Source organism: Pan paniscus, chromosome 9 (assembly GCF_029289425.2).
Source record: "Pan paniscus chromosome 9, NHGRI_mPanPan1-v2.0_pri, whole genome shotgun sequence".
Classification (NCBI taxonomy): Eukaryota; Metazoa; Chordata; class Mammalia; order Primates; family Hominidae; genus Pan; species Pan paniscus.
In genome coordinates this window covers 67,377,045-67,396,427 of record NC_073258.2, presented here as the reverse complement: position 1 = coordinate 67,396,427, position 19,383 = coordinate 67,377,045, and the positions used below count along the sequence as shown (strand labels likewise).

The 19,383-nt window shown below is 40.8% G+C and overlaps 1 protein-coding gene and 1 non-coding gene across 5 annotated transcripts in view; both read right to left on the bottom strand.

Annotated features, from left to right (window-relative positions):
- Window positions 1–19,383, bottom strand: part of LOC100990116 (phosphofurin acidic cluster sorting protein 1) — a 198,789-nt gene that overhangs the window by 105,256 nt on the left and 74,150 nt on the right. The gene's annotated exons all lie outside the window — the stretch shown is intronic.
- Window positions 10,951–11,055, bottom strand: LOC112441312 (small nucleolar RNA U13). Its single transcript, XR_003029246.1, has one exon. It is a non-coding gene; the product is annotated as a small nucleolar RNA U13 (small nucleolar RNA).

The window sequence follows — 19,383 nt, the reverse complement described above, 5'->3', positions numbered from 1 at the left end:
ATAAAGGACTTCACAGACAGAAAATACCATTATCTTACTGTTTGAAACCAGACGACTTTGATTCAAATAACAATACACGTCACATCATAGCTACCTATTCAAAGATCTTCCACCTTGTGGAAGATGATATGAATGAGCATCTTTAAGTCTACTGTTGAGACCTCAATACAGGAAGTATAAATTTTAGACGTAAGATCTGAATAATCATCTAGCTTTGTATCAGAAATGTTAGCAGCAATACAAAAACAAAGCATGGTTTCCAGGTAATTATAAATGCTGGGTGTGACTGAGATACTGGGATAGGACAGCATCAGGTCAGACTACCAATAACTTTTTTTTTTTTTTTTTTTGAGACAGGGTCTCACTCTGTCGCCCATGCTGGAGTGCAGTGGAGCAATCTCAGCTCACTGCAACCTCTGCTCACCTCGTTCAAGCAGTTCTCTCACCTTAGCCTCCCTGAGCAGCTAAGACTACAGGCACGCACCACCACACCCAACTAATTTCCGTATTGTTTGGTAGAGATGGCATTTCACCATGTTGGCCAGGCTGTTCTCAAACTCCTGACCTCAAGTGATCCAACCACCTCGGTCTCCCAAAGTTCTGGGATTACAGGTGTGAGCCACCACACCCGGCCACCAGTAACTATTTTTAAGGAGAAACTGCAATAAACTTTTTTGTATTAATAGGAAATGAGACTTACTTGTATCACTTTTAGATTTCTAGTTATTCTCCAATGGCAAATTTAATAACCATATTCAGTCTTCAAATTTTCCAAATAAAAAGGGTCATTTTATTATACCCATCAGGATTGCTGATATCTAAAATGGTATCTTTGACTTCTCCAACCCCACATTTACTGCGGATAAAATTTTAACATTGCTTACTTGGTTTCACATAATAGACACATTAGTCTTAGCAAATATATTTTTGCGCATGTACATAAAATAATTTTCCCATTGACAACTTCAAATTATGCCTTGTTTTCATCTCCTAAAGCTGCCACAACAAATTACCACAAACTTGGTGGTTTAAGACAACCATAATTTATTCTCTCATAGCTCTGGAGACCAGAAGAGCAACACCAAGGTGTAGGCAGGGCTGTGCGGCCTGTAAAGGCTCTAAGGGAGCTCCCGCCTGGCCCCTTCCAGCCCCCAGTGGCTGCTGGGAATCCTGGGCATTCTTGGCCCTGTCACTCCAACCTTGGCCTCTGTCTTCACATAGCCTTTCTCCCATTTCTATGTCTTAAAACTCTCTCTCCTTCCTCTTATAAGAACATCAGGCCAGGCGTGGTGGCTCAGGCCTGTAATCCCAGCACTTTGGGAGGCCGAGGTGGGCAGATCACCTAAGGTCAGGAGTTCTAGACCAGCCTGGTCAACATGGAGAAACCCTGTCTCTACTAAAAATACAAAAATTAGCCTAGCGTGGTGGCGGGTGCCTGTAATCCCAGCTACTGGGAAGACTGTGGCAGGAGAATCACTTGAACCTGGGAGGCAGAGGTTGCAGTGAGCTGAGATCACACCACTGCACGCCAGCCTGGGCGACAGAGACACTGTCTCAAAAAAAAAAAAAAAAAAAAAAACCACCACCACCACCAACAGAAAACATCAGTCATTGGATTTCAGGTCTGTCTTCAATCCAAGATTATCTCATCTTCAAAGACTCTCGATCCAAATAAGGTCACATTCCTAAGTACCAGGGGTTACTTGAGGGCCAATATTCAACCCACTACACCAATTAATATCCATCAGGTTGGGCTCCTAAAATAATGTGTGTTTGCCTCTCATGGCAATCATCACATTCCTCCTGGAATCCAACCTGACTGTGGAAAAGCTATTATTTATAGGAAGTCAATAGGGAATCTCTCGAGGCTGTGAATGCTCATTCTCTAATTTATCTGTTTTGCAAATCAGAGTAAGGGTTTTTCCGTAGGAAAAAAAAATGTAGCCAATTGAATTTCTACTTACTTTTCTGGCTGAGATTTAAAGTGGGAATTTATTCATTGTCCCAATGAAATTAGAGTAATAGGATCTTTTTTTATTACCCACAATATAGACATTCTTATCTTTTACTTGAGTTTTAAACCAAAGATTTATTCACTTTTTTTTCTAATTGCCCAGGAAGAAATTATTTTCCAGTTAGCTAGGGGGAACTAAGATTCCATCCGCTCTACTTCAGTTTCCTTTCTCCACTCTAGTGCCTTCTTTATTTTTATTTATTTGGTGTTTTTATTTTTGTTTTAGAGATAGATTCTTGCTCTGTCCCTCAGGCTAGAGTACAGCAGTGTGATCTCGGCTCACTGAAGCTTTGAACTCCTGGGCTCTTATGATCCTAACTCCCTCAGCCTCCTGAGTAGCTGAAATGACAGGTACATGCCACCACGCCCGGCTAATTTTTTTTTAGTGCCTTTCAGCCATCTGCCAGTCACAGAAATTACATATTTGTGTATGTTTGTTTATCCCCTGTAGCACTTCTTGCCTGCCGGCACCACTCATTAGTGCCATATATATATTCTCTATTTCAGAGGCTGATGAAATTTCTTTAAACTTTGGCCATATACACAGACAGAATAACGACAACAACACAAACACATACACTTACCTCTGCCTCGCCTATTCTAGATGCTCTACATATATTAGCATCTTTTATCCTAAGTGAGGGGTACTATTAGCCACATCTTACAGATGAGGAAACTGAGAGAGATGAACAGAGATTAGTAAACAGTGGGACCTGAATATGAACCCAGGTAGGTGGCTTCAGAGTCCATGTTCTTAACCACAATGCAAGCAAGACTGCCTCTGAGGATGTGCCCAGATGCTAACACTGTTCTATTAGTGGTGAGGTGACAGATGAGTTTTTAAAAAATGCTTTTTGGTCAGGTGCGGTGGCTCACACCTATAATCCCAGCACTTTGGGAGGCCGAGGCAGGAGGATCGCTTGAGCCTAAGGAGTTCAAGACCAGCCTGGGAAACATAGTGAGACGTCATCCCCACCCTCACTCCCCTGCCAAAAAAAAAAAAAAAAAAAAAAAAATCAGCCAGGCATGGTAGCACATGCCTGTAGTCCTAGCTACTCGGGAGGCTGAGGTGGGAGAATCACTCGAGCCCAGGAGATTGAGGATACAGTGAGTCATGTTAGGGCTACCGTACTCCATCTTGGCCAAGGGACCTCATCTCAAAAAAAAATAAGCTTTTCTATATATCCCACATTTCCTATAAAGATCATGCATTAATTTTTTTAATCAGGAAAATATATTTTTAAACAAAACTTTCACAATTTGTGGGGGTGTAACATCATACTGGCAAACATATAACACTGTAAGCCAGATACTGTTATGTGCAATGTATATAATTTAATCCTCAAAACAATTATAATCTTTATTTTATATTTGAGAAAACTGAGGTGCAGAAAACTTCAGTAGTTTACCTGAGGTCACGCAGCTAGTGGGTGTCAGCCAGGATCTAGCACCAATCTGTGTTAACTAGGTTAGGCTGCCTAAATTAGATATAAAACTTCGGTGTCAAACTCCAATTTGAATTTCAGTCACATTGCGCTAATGTGTTGAAGAACAGAGACCATGTCCAACTCTTAATGAATATAACTCCTAGCACAGTGGTTTAAAAGGAAACAGGAAATGTGTAGCTTATTTAATTAAACTATAACCTTTACCATTCAATATAAATATACTAAGGGGAGAAAATAAATCTGCTTCACCACACTAAGTATTAAAAAACCCAAGTGTTATCATCCTAACAGACTTCTTAATTGGACAATACTAGCCCAGATTAAAGGGCATTTAAATTACCCCTTTCTAAACAGTGTCACGAATGCAGAATATTTTCTCCCTCTGCCGCTGGATGAGCTGGGCATGTTGCCAGATCTTTTTCTAATTAGGTCCTGTGGTTAATTTCTTAATCCGTTAGCATTTCCTCACAGCTTGTTAAATGTAAAGATAGCTGGACTTTTTCCACTGTTTCTGTGAAAGTGGAGTAATCTTCCATGTCAGTCTCATAAGGGTGGATTGATCAACACTAAACAGCTGCCATCCTACATTTACCAGATCAGCAAATACCACCCGCTCCCCCACCCCCAAAACTGAAAAACCTACGACAATCTCTTGGCCAGGCTGTGGGGAAGCAGGCACTGGTACCTAGCTTGTGGGAATGTAACTGGCACACCCCTATGGAGGGCAGTTTGGTAATGTCTCCCCACCTTGCATATGCACATACTCTTTGACTCAATATTTCTTTTTTTTTTTGAGACTGAGTTTTGCTCTTGTTGCCCAGGCTGGAGGGCAATGGCGTGATCTTGGGTCACGGCAACCTCCGTCTCCCGGGTTCAAGTGATTCTCCTGCCTCAGCTTCCTGAGTATCTGGGATTACAGGCATGTGCCACCACGCCCAGCTAATTTTGTATTTTTAGTAGAGATGGGGTTTCTCCATGTTGGTCAGGCTGGTCTCGAACTCCCGACTTCAGGTGATCCACCTGCCTTGGCCTCCCAAAGTGCTGGGATTATAGGCGTGAGCCACCACGCCCGGCCGAGACCCTGCATTTCTGAAAACATTTTTCACTCTTGATTTGACAGTTTGACTAGGTGTAGAATTACAGACTGAAAATTTTTCCATCAGGCTTTAGATGGCATTCATCTATTATCTTATAGATCCCAGTGCTATTGTTAACTGGTCTAATGTCACTTGTTTTAGATCATTTTTATGTGACTTTTCTCTCTGATGCCTTTAAAATTTGTCATCAGTGTCACAAAATTTCATGACAATGTACTCTGTTGAGGGTCTTTTTCATCACTTTTTTCATTCTGGACACTGGGTGAGCTCTTATCCATCTGAGACATTTTTGGGGAAAACCTCTTGTGTTGCTTTTTAAATAATGCCTTGTCCTTCATCTTTCTAGAACTCCAATAGTCAGATGTTGGACCTCCTAGATATCCTTTAATTTTCTTTTTTCTTCCACTTATTGTCTGTTATCTTTGACCAACTGCTTTACTTTACTCTCTCTGCCACCCAGGTTGGAGTGTGGTGGTGTGTCATAGCTCACTGTAGCCTAGAACTCCTGGGCTCACACAATACTCCCACCTCAGCCACCCAAGTACTTAGAACTAGGGGTGTGCCCCACCATACCCAGTTAGTTTTTTCTGTTTTTGTAGAGACAGGGTATCATCACCATATTGCACAGGCTGGTCTTAAAGTCCTGGTCTCGAGTGAGCGATCTACATTGGCCTCCCAAAGTGTTGGAATTACAGTTGTAAGCCACCACGCCCGGCCTATCTTCCAACTGCTTTACTGCAATCTTCACTTAGTGAGATTTTTCAATTCTCAAGAACATTCTTGAATAGTTCCTTTACATGGCATCCTGCTCTTGTTTCCTTGATGTAACATCTTATCTCTAAGGAATTTGTTTTTCAAAGTGCAGGCCGGGCACAGTGGCTCACACGTGTAGTCCCAGCACTTTGGGAAGCCAAAGCCGGTGGATCACTTGAGCTCAGGAGCTCGAGACTAGTCTGGGCAACATGGCAAAACCTTGTCTCTACAAAAAATACAAAAAAATTAGCCAAGTGTGGTGGCGCGTATCTGTAGTCTCAGTTACTCGGGAGGCTGAGGTGAGAAGATCACTTGAGTCCAGGGGAAGGAGGCTGCAGTGAGCCAAGACTGTGATCATACCACTGCACTCCAGCCTGGGCAACAGAGCCAGACCCTGTCTCAAAAAACAAAAGAGGTGCTAAAGAGCTAACTAGAAATTCTATGTGGATAAGCACCGCTTGCTTCCTGTGGGACCTCACAGCATGTGATGGGATAAGGAAATTCTAAATACCATGTTAGGTTTTTTTTTTTTCCCATAGGCTAGTCAATTTCCCCAGACAGAAATGTGATAATGTCCTGGCTGAGGGGCTTATAAATGAGTATTCTAGGAGCCAAGGATGGGTCAGTTGCTCTGAGATCTTTCAATGTCTTGGTGGGCAGAGATGGTGTCTGTGATAACAAGTCCCACAGCCAAGACAGTAGGAGCCAAGACAGGAAGGTAGGTGGAAAGATCTGGCTGAATATGCAGACTTCAACTTGATCTACTATTTTGGGTAAGAAACCTGCCTCCCACCCTCATTTATAACAGGGTTTCCCCAGGTTAGACTTTGACACACATATTCTTTGGGGATGGGGATCTGGGGTGCTAACTCTTCCACATTCAGACTTTCAACTCATTTTCCTGTTTTCAGCCCCAGTGTATATCCTATATTCACAGGTACCTAAAACTTATCTCAGAACATGGCCCACATGTGGCTGAAAACAGGATTGCTTCCTGTTAGCTTCCTCCACTGCAAATACTTAGTGGAGCAGGTGAAGTTGAAACCTAAATGACTCATCATATATGCACCTACATTTCAGTTTTCAAAATTTTGTAGGGAAAAATTCTGGCCCACTGTGATCTCCTCTCCCAATCTCTTCATCCTTATAGATTTGTAACTTTTTTAAAAGAAAATTCCTTTACTGTCATTTTAGTGGGGTTGGGGAGGGAGGAAATATAATCCATCTCATTTCTCCATCTTTTCTAAAAGTCTCTCCTGACCCTGAAGACATCTGTTCATTTGTCATTGGTCACAACTTGGTAACATGTACCATCCTACGTAATTGAGGGGAGACAAAATTATCAAACAAAGCAAAATGACCAGAACTTGGGGTCAGAACATTCTTCCTAGAAGAACATCACCACAAAGAGGAATCTGATACCTGAACAAGAAAGAGGTTCTGGGAAAGAGAATAAACAACCTAAAGTATAATCATCACCTAGAGAGTGAATACTGAATAGCTGCCTTTATTAAACCATGGAAAGATTTTTTTTTTTTTTCGAGACAGAGTCTCGCTCTGTCGCCCAGGCTGGAGTGCAGTGGCGCCATCTCGGCTCACGCAAGCTCCGCCTCCCAGGTTCACGCCATTCTCCTGCCTCAGCCTCCCGAGTAGCTGGGATTATAGGTGCCTGCCACCACGCCCGGGTAATTTTTTGTATTTTTAGTAGAAACAGGGTTTCACCGTGTTAGCCAGGATGGTCTCGATCTCCTGACCTTGTGATCCGCCTGCCTCGGCCTCCCAAAGTGCTGGGATTACAGACATGAGCCACCACGCCCAGCCGGAAAGATTTTTTTAAAAATCAACTTTAGGCCAGGTGCAGTGGCTCACGCCTGTAATCCCAGCACTTTGAGAGGCCAAGACGGATGGATCACTTAAGGCCAGGAGTTCAAGACCAGCCTGGCCAACATGGTGAAACCCCATCTCTACTAAAAACACAAAAATTAGCTGGGCGTGGTGGTACATGCCTGTAATCCCAGCTGCGGAAAGCAGGAGAATGGCTTGAACCCGGGGGGCAGAGGTTGCAGTGAGCCAAGATCACACACCACTGCACTCCAGCCTGGGGGACAGAGCAAGACTCTGTCTTTAAAAAAAAAAAAAAAAATATATATATATATATATATATAATTTAAAAAATGAAGAAACAACTTTGTGGAGGATATAATTTACAGACAATAAACAAAATTTACATACAATATACCAGTGGAAACACCCCCACAATAAAGACACTGAGCATTTCCATCACCCTTGAAAGTTCCTTTACGCCTCTTTGCAATCTTCCCTCCACCCAAGCCCCAGGCAATCACTCCTTTATTTTATTGTCACTATCCACTGGTTTGCACCTTTGAGACTTTTATATAAATATACAGCATGTACACCTCTGGGTCTGGCTTCTTTCACAAAGCATGTTTTTGAGCCAGATCCATGCTGTCTAGAGCTCCTTTTTCCTGCTCAGAGCTCTCATTGGACTGGGACAGCACAGTTTGTTCATCCATTCACCTGATGAGCCCCCGGATTGTTTCCAGCCTTTGGCCGTCATCAATACGCTGCTACAAACACTCATGGAGAAGCCTCTGCGTTTTCATTCCTCTCAGATAAATATCTAGGCATGGAATTACTGTATCCTTGAGTAACTGTTGTTTAACTTTAAAACAAACTACTGTTCTCTAAACTAGTACTACTTTACATTCTCAACAGAGGATATGAAAGTTCTGCTTGTGCTACATACTTGCCAACACCTGGAGCTATCAGTCTCTTAAATTTTAGCCATACGTAGAGGGTAAAGAGCGGTAGTTCATTATGGCTGGAAATTGCTTTTCTCTGATAATTAATAATATGAAGTATTTTATGTAGCTCCTGGCCACTGTTTTATCTCACCTTGTGAAGTATACTTTGAAATCTTCTGTGCATTTAAAAAATGGGGTTACTATTACTGAACTATAAGAGTTCTTTACAATCCTTTGTCAGATTTATCTGTTGTAAACATTTTATCCCATATTGTACATTTTCTTCATTCCTTTCTGAAGAGCACATTTCAATTTTGATAAAGTCCAATTTAGCATTCATTTTATGGTATGTGCTTTTCGTATCCTACTTAGAAAATCTTTTCACACCCAGAAGTCACATGAACATTTTCCCCTATAATTTTTCCAGAAGCTTTATAGTTTTAACTCGTTTAGGACTTTGGTCCGTTTTGAGCTTTCTGGGCAGTGTATAAGGTATGGGTTAATGTTTGTTTTCTTCCACACAGATATTTAGTTGCTGCTGTACCATGTGTTGAAAAGATGTTCCTTTCCCCATTGAATTGCCTCAGGACCTTTGCTGCAAATCAATTGTCTATTTACGTGTGGATCTCTTTCTGGATTCCATCTTCTCATTTATGTACATGTCTATTATTTTGCCAGTATCACAGCCTTGCGGTGCTGTAGAAGTCAGTCCTCAATTTTTGCTGGCTTTGCCAGTTTTAAGTACTCTGCATTCCATACACATTCTAGAACCAGCTTTTCAATTTCTACAACAAAAATACGCAGAAATTTTGATTATGTATTGAATCTACAGATGAATTTGTAGAAAATTGATTATGTTTATGATACTGAGATTTCCAATCCACGAGCCTATTTATACTAATATTTTGTAGTTTTCAGTATGTAAGTTTTACATACATTTTGTTAAATTTATCCCTAGTACTTCATGTATTTGGATGATATGGCAAGTGGAATACTATACTTAAAATTTTTTTTCCAGTTATCTGTTATTTTGGTATTCTGACCAAAACATAAATGGTTTTCTTGATATACTGACCTTGTATTCTTACAGTAGTGAGATCCTACTGTATCTCGCTAAACTCACTTACCAGTCCTAGTAGCCTTTCTATTTTTATTTTTTAGAGACAGGGTCTCACTCTGTTGCCCAGGCTGGAGGGCAGTGGTGCTATCATAGCTCACTGCAGCCTTGAATTCCCAGGCTCAAGCAATTCTCCTGCCGCAGCCTCTAGAGCAGCTAGGACTACAGGTGTGCACCACTACAATAAGCTAATTTTTAAAACTTTTTTGCAGAGATGGGATCTCACTATGTTGCCCAGGCTGGTCTTGAATTCCTGGCCTCAAGCAATACTCTTGCCTTGGACTCCCAAAGCACTGGGATTACTGACGTGAGCCACTGCACCTGGTTCAGTATTTTGAAGCTCTGTTATCAGGGACATACACATTGAAGATTTTTATAGCTCTGTAAGATACTGACCCTTTTATCATTATAAAGTATCCTTAATCTCTAGCAATATTCCTCATCTTAAAATTTATTTCATTTGATGTTAATATCGCCACTTCAGCTTTCTTATGTGTATTCTTTTCATGGTATAATCTTTTTCCATCCTTTCACTTTTAACCTGCGTCTCTGTGTTTAAAGTGTGTCTCTTCTAAGCAGGTAAAATGTACAAATCTTACAACAGTAAATTTCCATTTGCCCTGCCCCATCTTAGTGCTACTGTTGTCATAATTACACCTATATATATATTATGTTTAAAAGGTTTTTTTTGTTTGTTTGTTTTAAGACAGTCTCGCTCTGTCACCCAGGCTGGAGTGCAGTGGCACCATCTCGGCTCACTGCAAGCTCCGCCTCCCGGGTTCACGCCATTCTCCTGCCTCAGCCCCCAGAGTAGCTGGGACTACAGGTGCCCACCACCATGCCCGGCTAATTTTTTGTATTTTTGGTAGAGACGGGGTTTCACCATGTTAGCCAGGATGGTCTCGATCTCCCAATTTCGTGATCCGCCCACCTGAGCCTCCCAAAGTGCTGGGATTACAGGCGTGAGCCACCGCGCCTGGCCAGGTTTTTTATTTTTTAGGTAGAGAAAAGGTCTCACCATGTTGCCCAAGCTGGCCTCAAACTTCTGGGCTCAAGCAATCCTCCTACCTTGAACTCCCAAAGGGCTGAGATTAGAGGTGTGAGCCACTGTGACCAACCTATATGTACATTATAAACCCAGCACTACAGTGTTATAAAATCTTTAAAATCTTGTTTCTTATGTCACCAGCAGGCACAGTGGCACACGCCTGTAGTCTCTGCTACTCAGGAGGCTGAAGCAGGATGATAGCTTGAGCCCAGGAGTTCAAGGCTATAGTGCACCATAATTGTCCTTGTGAATAGCCAACACACTCAAGCCTGGGCAACATAGTGAGACCCCCATCTCAAAAAAAAACACATATGTATCTTAAAGAAATTAGAGAAGGAAAAAAATCATAGTCTTTTATATTTACCTACATATTTACTATTTCCAATGCTCCTTATTTCTTCCTGTAGATGAGTTACCACCTGGTATCATTTCCCTTCATTCTGAAAACTTCTTTTAGTGGAAATCTGCTGGTGATGAATTCTCTCAATTTTTGTTTTTCTGAAAATGTCTTTAGCCCTCATTTTTGAAAATGTGTTTCTCTGGATACTGGATTCTTGGTTGACAGGGTTTTTCTCTCAGTATTTGACTATACTGTTCCAGTGTCTTCTGGCCTCCTTCATTTCTGATGAAAAGTCAGTCACATTTGTAACACTGATCCCTTTTATGTAATGTGTCACTTTTCTCTACCTGCTTCCCCTCCCCATGCAAGTTCAGAGACGTAATGTGCTGATGTTGTAACAAGGTTCAGAGGGTGGCACACCTCACACACATGCATGAACACCCAATTGTCACACTCATGAGCTGCAAAAGGATCTCTATCTGCTTTTAAGATTTTCTTTTTATCTTTGGTTTCAGCAATTTGACTATGATATGCCTATGAGTGCTTTTTCTTTGTGCTCAGACTCCACTGAACTTCTTGAATCTATAGTGTTTTCTACCATATTTAAGAAGTTTGGGGATATTATTTCTTCAAATATTGTTTTTTGCCTATTTTTCTCTTCCCTTTCTAAGACTCCAAGTACACTTATGTTAGGCTACCTGATATCGTCCTACAAGTCTCTGAGGCTCTACTCACTTTTCAATCTTTGCTCCTCTCTTCATTGGATGGGATAATTTCTATTGATCTATCTTCAACGGCACAGATTCTTCTCTGTCATTTCAAAACTGCTGTTGAGCACATCTAGTGAACTTTTTTTTTCTTTTGAGACATGTTGTCAGCCAGGCTGGAGTGCAGTGGCACGATCACAGCTCACTGCAGCCTCGATCTCTTGGGCTCAAACGATCCTCCCACCTCAGCCTCCCAAGTAGCTGGGACTACAGGCACATACCATCATGCCTGGATCATTTTAAAATTGCTTTGTAGAGGTGGGGTCTCACTATGTTGCCCGGGCTGGTCTCAAACTCCTGAGCTCAAGTGATCCTGCTGCCTTGACCTCCCAAAGTTGTGGGATTATAGGTGTAAGCCACTGCACCCGGCCTCCAGTGAGTTTTTATTTCAGCTATTACTTATTTGAGCTCTACAACTTCCATTTTTTCACTTTCCATTTCTTTGTTACAATTTCTCTATCTGTTCACTTATTTTTCCTTTAATTCTTTGATCATAGCAGAGTGGCTTTGCAGTCTGCCTGCAAAATCCAACACTGTACCCACTTAGATGCTCAGAGTCAGTCTCTACTGACTGCTTTTCTTCCTGAGTATGAGTTAGACTTTCCACTTTATTTACATGTCTAGTAATTGTAGATTGAAAACTTGACATTGTAGATAAGATGTTATAGCAACTCTGGATTCTACTGTGTTCTTCTGAGAACTTTCTCTTTTTATATTCTAGTAGGCAGTTAACTTGCCTGGATTCAAACTGCAAACTGTCTCTCCTGTCGTATGAAGCAGCTGCTATCTCTGCTCAGCTCTTACAACATCTAGCCTAGCTCCCTGGGGTCTCCCATGCTTCTGTGTAATCTGCAGACAGCCAGGGATTTAGGCTGATCATACTCAGATTTAGGGGCTCACACTCTGTGACTTTTGTGTTCTTGTGATTTCCTCCTAAGTTTTCAGCTGCTTGGGCAATATTAGGGTCTTTCCTCTGAACCCCAAGCCAGTAAGGCTTCAGCTTTCCACTGCTTCGCTGCTCACAGTTTAGGGATATACTGTTTTAAAAAGCATGAACCTCACAGATCTCATCTAGTATAGGTCTGTCTTTTAAGGGTAGATTCCTCTCTAGCCTCTGCCTGCTTGCTTTGTTTCATTGGTTGGCTGGTTTTTATTTTTGTTTTTGTTTTGCTGGGCTCCCTGGGATTTCACTATACATTTAGAGTTTAATAGTCAACCAGGAATTTGGGCAGTTTTCACTCAGATGTGGGGCCTCCCCCTTTCTGTAGTCCTCTCTTGTTTCCAGGATTCCCCCCTGAACTTTCCAGCTTCTCTTCCATCCCTGACTTCTCTTCTTTGGCACCTCTCATCTGTAAGGCTGCAGCTTTCCACTATCATTTCTTTCTACTGAAACCACCATGGGTACTGATGCATAACCTCTGCAAAAAAGTCACAAACTTGCAATTCTTGCTCCTTCTATTATAGTGTTTCAGGAGTCAATTCTCCTCAGGTTCTAGGGACAGCTTTTGGATGCTTTTAGTTGTTTCTTATATTTTACCCAGATCTTTCAATTGTTATCTGTAGGAGGGTTTATGCAACCACTTCAATCTCCCTTAATGGAAATTTCCTCTAATCCAACAGAAAGTAATTTACTTTTTGGATTTTTAAATATAACACCTTACTTTTAAAGGCATAGTGCTATAAACAAAACATTTAAAAGTAACACGTTTTCAAGTAATGAACAATAACACTTCAGTGGCAAAGTCCTAATTGTCTTTAGAAATTTATTAGATCAAATATTCCAAATGTTGCATGTGATAAAGTCATATAGCAAAGGTAGAAAGGCTTAAAATGTTTCTTTTTTTTTTTTTTCTATTTTAGTGAAAAGGAAACAACATAAAAGAAAAAGAATAGCTCAGTTAGATATAGGAATTCTGTTCCTAGAAATAGAATCTGTTTCCTGCCTAGAAGTCAGCAAAACCCAGTCTGTTCTACATTTAGTAACTGGAGAAGATGGGAAAAGCTAGAGCTCTTTGTTTCGGTTTTGTTTTGGTTTTGTTAGTCTCAATGGTTATTTTTGGGAGAAAGAGAAAGAACGTATGTCAGTGGATCAAATAACTGTATATAGATTACTGTATTGGATTCCAATTGCTGTAGAGAATAATTACTATTTTATATGTCTTTAATAAAGTATAAATATTCACAGATGGTCTGTTATGTGCAAAGCACTATACGATAGGAATAGAGAGAGGGGATGTGGGGGAGAAATTGAACAAATATGAATAAGATCAGTTTTGGCCGAGCGTGGTGGCTCAAGCCTGTAATCCCAGCACTTTTGGAGGCCGAGACGGGTGGATCGCCTGAGGTGGCAAGTTCGAGACCAGCCTGACTAACATGGAGAAACCCCATCTCTACTAAAAATACAAAATTAGCCAGGTGTGGTGGTGCATGCCTGTAATCCCAGCTACTCAGGAGGCTGAGGCAGGAGAATTGCTTGAACCTGGGAGGCAGAGGTTGCAGTGAGCCGAGATCATGCCACTGCACTCCAGTCTGGGCAAAGAGAGCGAAACTCCGTCTCAAAAAAAAGATCAGTTTTGCCCCCCAAAGATCTTATAATGTACTGAACAGACATGTAAAACACACACACACACACACACACACACACGAACACAAGATGTGGAATGGATGTAGAAAGTGCTGTTTATAGACCGGGTACTTGATTTCATCTCACAATTTCAAATACAAAGTTAATGTTATGCTATGAGCAACTTTTTAAAATGTATATGTTTATAAAATATTTGTTTTTAAAGTAATAGTTCGAAAAGTAGAAAAAGTAGAAACACACAGTAGAAAAAAAACCTCTTATTTTGGAAATATATAATAAAGTGGAACAATCCTATAAATCGCCAGAGAAGATCACTATTAAAAGGCTGAAGAAAAAAAAGTGCGTGTTGGCTGGGGATGGTGGCTCACACCTGTAATCCCAGCACTTTGGGAGGCCGAGGCAGGTGCATCACCTGAGGTCAGGAGTTCGAGACCAGCCTGACCAACGTGGTGAAAACCTGTCTCTACTAAAAATACAAAAATTAGTCATGTGTGGTGGTGCACGCCTGTAATCCCAGCTACTCGGGAGGCTGAGGCAGACTTGCTTGAATCCAGGAGGCAGAGGTTGCAATGAGCCAAGATCACACCATTACACTCCAGAATGGGTGACAGAGGGAGACTCTATCTCAAAAAAAAAAAAAAAAAAAAAGTGTGTGTGCATGTGCACATGCTCACACATACCTTTGAGCATATACTTCTGTGCTGCTCAATCTCTTTTCGACCAAATGCATCACATTTAGCAGCTGTTAAGTGGACACCTTTCCATGTTAAAACATATATAGTGACTTCATTCTTTTTTGTTTTGTTTTGTTTTGTTTTGAGATGGAGCCTCACTCTGTCACCTGGGCTGAACTGCAGAGGTGCAATCTCGGCTCACTGCAACCTCCACCTCCCTGGTTCAAGCAATTCTCACACCTCAGCCTCCCAAGTAGCTGGGATAACAGATGCACGCCAACATGCCCAGCTAATTTTTGTATTTTTAGTAGAGAAGGGGTTTCACCATGTTGGCCAGGCTGGTCTTGAACTCCTGACCTCAAGTGATCCGCCCTCCTTGGCCTCCCAAAGTGCTGAGATTACAGGCGTGAGCCACCGCACCCGGCCTGACTTCATTCCTTTTAATGGTTATAATATTTAGTCAAAATAAATATACTACTTACTTAATCAGTCCCTTTCTGATGGGCATTTGACTTTTTTATAGTTCTTAGTTATTACAAAGTTATTGTAGTGTTTCTATGATATGTGTTCTTAAAACTGAAAGTGCTAAGTCAAAAGGACTAAACATTTAAATTTTTAATGGCAGGCCAGGCATGGTGCTCACACCTGTAATGCCAGCACTCTGGGAGGCCGAGGCAAGAGGATCATTTGAGGCCTGGAGTGTGAGTACAGCCTCACGAGACACCCATCTCTATAAAAAATACAAAAATTAGCCAGGCATGCTGGTGTGTGCCTGTAGTCCCAGCTACCTGGGAAGCTAAGCTGAGAGGATCACTTGAGCCCAGGAGGTCAAGGCTGCAGTAAGCTGTGATCACACCACTGCACTCTAGCCTGGGCAATAGAGTGAGACTCTGTCTCAAAAAAAAATAATAATAATTAATTTTTAAAAAGTACATTTTTAATGGCTACTGCCCAACTAGCTTTCAAAAGGATTATGCCAATTACACTCAACAAACTACAAGAGAGTCTCAGGTATTTTTTTTTCCTTATGTCTTTTGTTACTATGGCCGTATATTTCATTTCTAAATTTTAAAAATTTATTTTTAATTTTTGTGGGTATATAGAAGGTGTATATATTTATAGGTTATTTGAGATGCTTTGATATAGGCATGCAATACCTAATAATCATATCAGGGTAAATGGGGTATCCATCACCTTAAGCATTTATCATTTGTGTCACAGACAATAATTAGTTATTTTTATATCACAATTATTTCTGATTACAGTCACACTGTTGTGCTAGCAAATACTAGCTCTTATTCATTCTTTCTTTTTGTACCAATTAACTAACCCACTTCCCTCCCACTCCCCCCTAACCTTCCCAGCCTCCAGGAATCACCCCTTTACTCTCTATTCTACATGTTTTAACTCCATAATACATTGTTATTATTTTTGCTTTTTACTGTCAATTACCATTTAGAAAAATTACATTAGAAAATTTCTTATGTTTACCTACATACTTACTATTTTTAGCATTCTTTATTCTTTTAAATTGACTCAAGTTTCCATTGTTATCATTTTCCTCTTACCAGGAGAATGTTCTTTACTACTTTAAGCCTCAGCTATTTTTATATATTATCTTACATTTACCCAAATATTTGGCAATTTTGGTGTTCTTCCTTTAGTCTTGTGGATCTGAATTACTGTCCATTGGTAGAATTTTCCTCTCAGTCAAAAAAACTTCTTTCAGGTAGATCTGGTAGCAAGCAATTCCTAGTCTTTGTTTATCTAGGAATGTCTTTATTTTGCCTTCATTTTTGAAGAATACTTTTGCTAGATGTAAAAATTTTGTTTTGTTTCGTTTTTTCTTTCAGTACTTTGAATATGTCATTCCATTGCCTTCTACCCTACACTGTTTCTGCTGAGAAGTCAGCAAACATTCATACTGTTACAATAAAAAACTTGAGGAGTTATCTTTTTCTTGCTGCTTTCAAGACATTCTTATTCTTTTTGTCTTTGTCTGTTTTTAGACAGTGTCTTACTTGGTCGCCCAAGCTGGAGTGCAGTGGCAGGCATGATGTTGGCTCACTGCAAGCTCCACTTCCCAGGTTCAAGCGATTCTCCTGCCTCAGCCTCCTGAGTAGCTGGGATTACAGGCATGTGCCATCACGCCTAGCTAATTTTTGTATTTTTTAGTAGAGACGGGGGTTTCACCATGTTGGCCAGGCTGGTCTCGAACTCCTGACCTCAAGTGATCTGCCCACCTCGGCCTCCCAAAGTGCTGGGGTGCTGGGGTTACAGGCGTGAGCCACTACACCCAGCCTCTTTTTGTCTTTGCCTGTCAATTATTTGACCAGGATATGCCTAGGTGTGGATCCCTCAATATTTATCCGATTTGAAGTTTTCATAGATTCATGATTTTCATCAAATGTAGGAAGTTTCTGGCTGTTACTTCATACATTTTTTTCCTGCCCTTTCTTCTCCTTTCCTTGTAGGATTCTGTGACATGTGTGTTGGTATGCCTGATGTTGTCTCACAGATCTCTGAGGCTCTGTTCATTTTTTTCTCTCAGGTTCTTCAGATTGGCAGTTTCTATTGATCTATCTTTAAGTTCACTGATTCTTTCTTCTGTGTCTCAAATCTGCTGTTGAATTCCTGTAGTGAATTTTTAATTTTAGTTCCTGTATTTTTCATCTCCAGAATTTGCATTTGGTTCTTTTTTACAGTTTCTGTTTTATTGAGATTTATTGAGTCACTGTCATCATACATTTCTTTAAATATTTAAACATGACATGCATAGTTTCCTGTATTTCCTGAACACATGTATAATAGCTGTGTTGAAGTCTTTGTTTACTAAACCTAACATCTAGGCTCTCTCAGAGACAGTTTCTATTGACTGATTATCTTCCCTGAATATGAACCACCCTTTCCTGTTTTTTTTGTCCCATTAGTGTTTGTTTTTCTGTTTGTTTTCTGTAGCCATTCCTTACAGACATAACCATAATAAATTAGACATAATCATAATTTTAAAAAACTAGATGTTTTAGAGAATATATTGTAGCAACTCTCAACTGTAATTTTTCACGTGTGTTATTTCTTTAGTAATTTGCCCTGACTAAATCTACAAAATCTGTCTCCCCTGTGATGTGTGGCTATTTGATGTCTCTACTCAGTTTCTTTTCTTCTTTTTTCCAGTTTTTCTTTTCAAATTCTTGTTTTTATTTTTAAGCCTGACTTGCTGACACACAGCTTAGTGATCAGGCAATGATTGGTTACAGGTTGTGTTTGCATCTCTTGAGCCTACTAGGCTTCCAACCTCTGCCCATGGGTCTGTGCAGGGTTAGGGAGCAAAAGTTCAAGCAGTTTTCAGGTCTATCCCACTTTTCCTTTCGGATCAGCCCTGTCACATTTCCTTCATACATTCATGCAGATTCCCAGCCAACCAGGGACAAATGGGTACCATGGGATCTCTCTAGTTTTACCTGCATGTGTGCAGAGGCTTCTAAGTCAGCCAGAAATGTGTGGACAGCCCTTCAGACCCCTCTATAACTGTCTCATTTCCAGGATCTCTGTTAATTAAGTTTTGGGCTAGTTTGCCAGTCTGTTGCTTGACCCACTTGGGATAGCTCTCTTACTACCAGAACTGTTGGCCTTCCTTGTTCTCTTGCTACTGAGGGTCATTACTTTCACTGTCAATGCCACCGGACAGGGGCTTTTCACCTGCTCCAAATCAAGCGCATTACCTCTGGCAGCCAAGCTGTTAGTTTTCACGGCCTGCTGTGCCCTAACAGAATTACCACACCAATGGCAGGAGGGGATGGGAGTAACCCCCTACCATTTAGGCAAGGAGTTAAAGACTCCCATTGTTCTTACCTGAAGTTTGGCAGTTTCTCTTGGATAAATGCTTCTCCATTTCTTTCTTGCATTTATTCCATTTCTAGAGCCCTGAAACAGTTGCTTTTAACAATTTTGTCTGGTATTATTGTTGTTTTGTGGGGAGAGATTTTGACTTCCTCACTGTAACTACTAAAGTTCTGATTCTGTCCTCAGCTACTTTTAAATGCCCTCTTTCATCTTCAAACATATCACCTCATCACATGACATAAAAGTGCACTGTAAGTCAAATGTGAGATCATCAAGAATAATGAACAGGCCTGGCACGATGGCTCACGTCTGTGATCCCAGCACTTTGGGAGGCCAAAGTGGGTGGATCACCTGAAGTCAGGAGTTCGAGACCAGCCTGGCCAACATGGTGAAACCCTACCTCTACTAAAAATACAAAAAATTAGCTGGGCGTCGTGGTGCATGCCTGTAATCTCAGCTACTTGGGAGGCCAAGGCAAGAGAATTGCTTGAACCCGGGAGGCAGAGGTTGCAGCGAGCCGAGATACTCCACCCTCGGCCACAGAGCGAGATCCATCTCAAAGAAAAAAAAGAATAATGAACATACTTCACACCAGTTGTCTTTCTAAGCTATTATACCATGCATTTCTAGGTCTTGAGAGTGGAAAATGTAAAAGATTGCTGTACAACTCTACATTGATCTAACAATAAACCAAATAAATGCCTGTGTTTCCTTCAAGTCTTATCTAAGCACCTGGAGCAAGTTTTACCTTCATTCTCACACATGAAAGAAAACTCAGACAGCCCTGATAGCCTTCTATGTATATTTGTACAAATAACAAATTCAAGATTTGTTTTCCTCTTCTCTAAAAAACTTTGTTTACTCTTTTGACATGATACATTTCCTTTTTGTTATACAAATGGTTCATAGTGCTGTACCTTACCCTACTAAAAC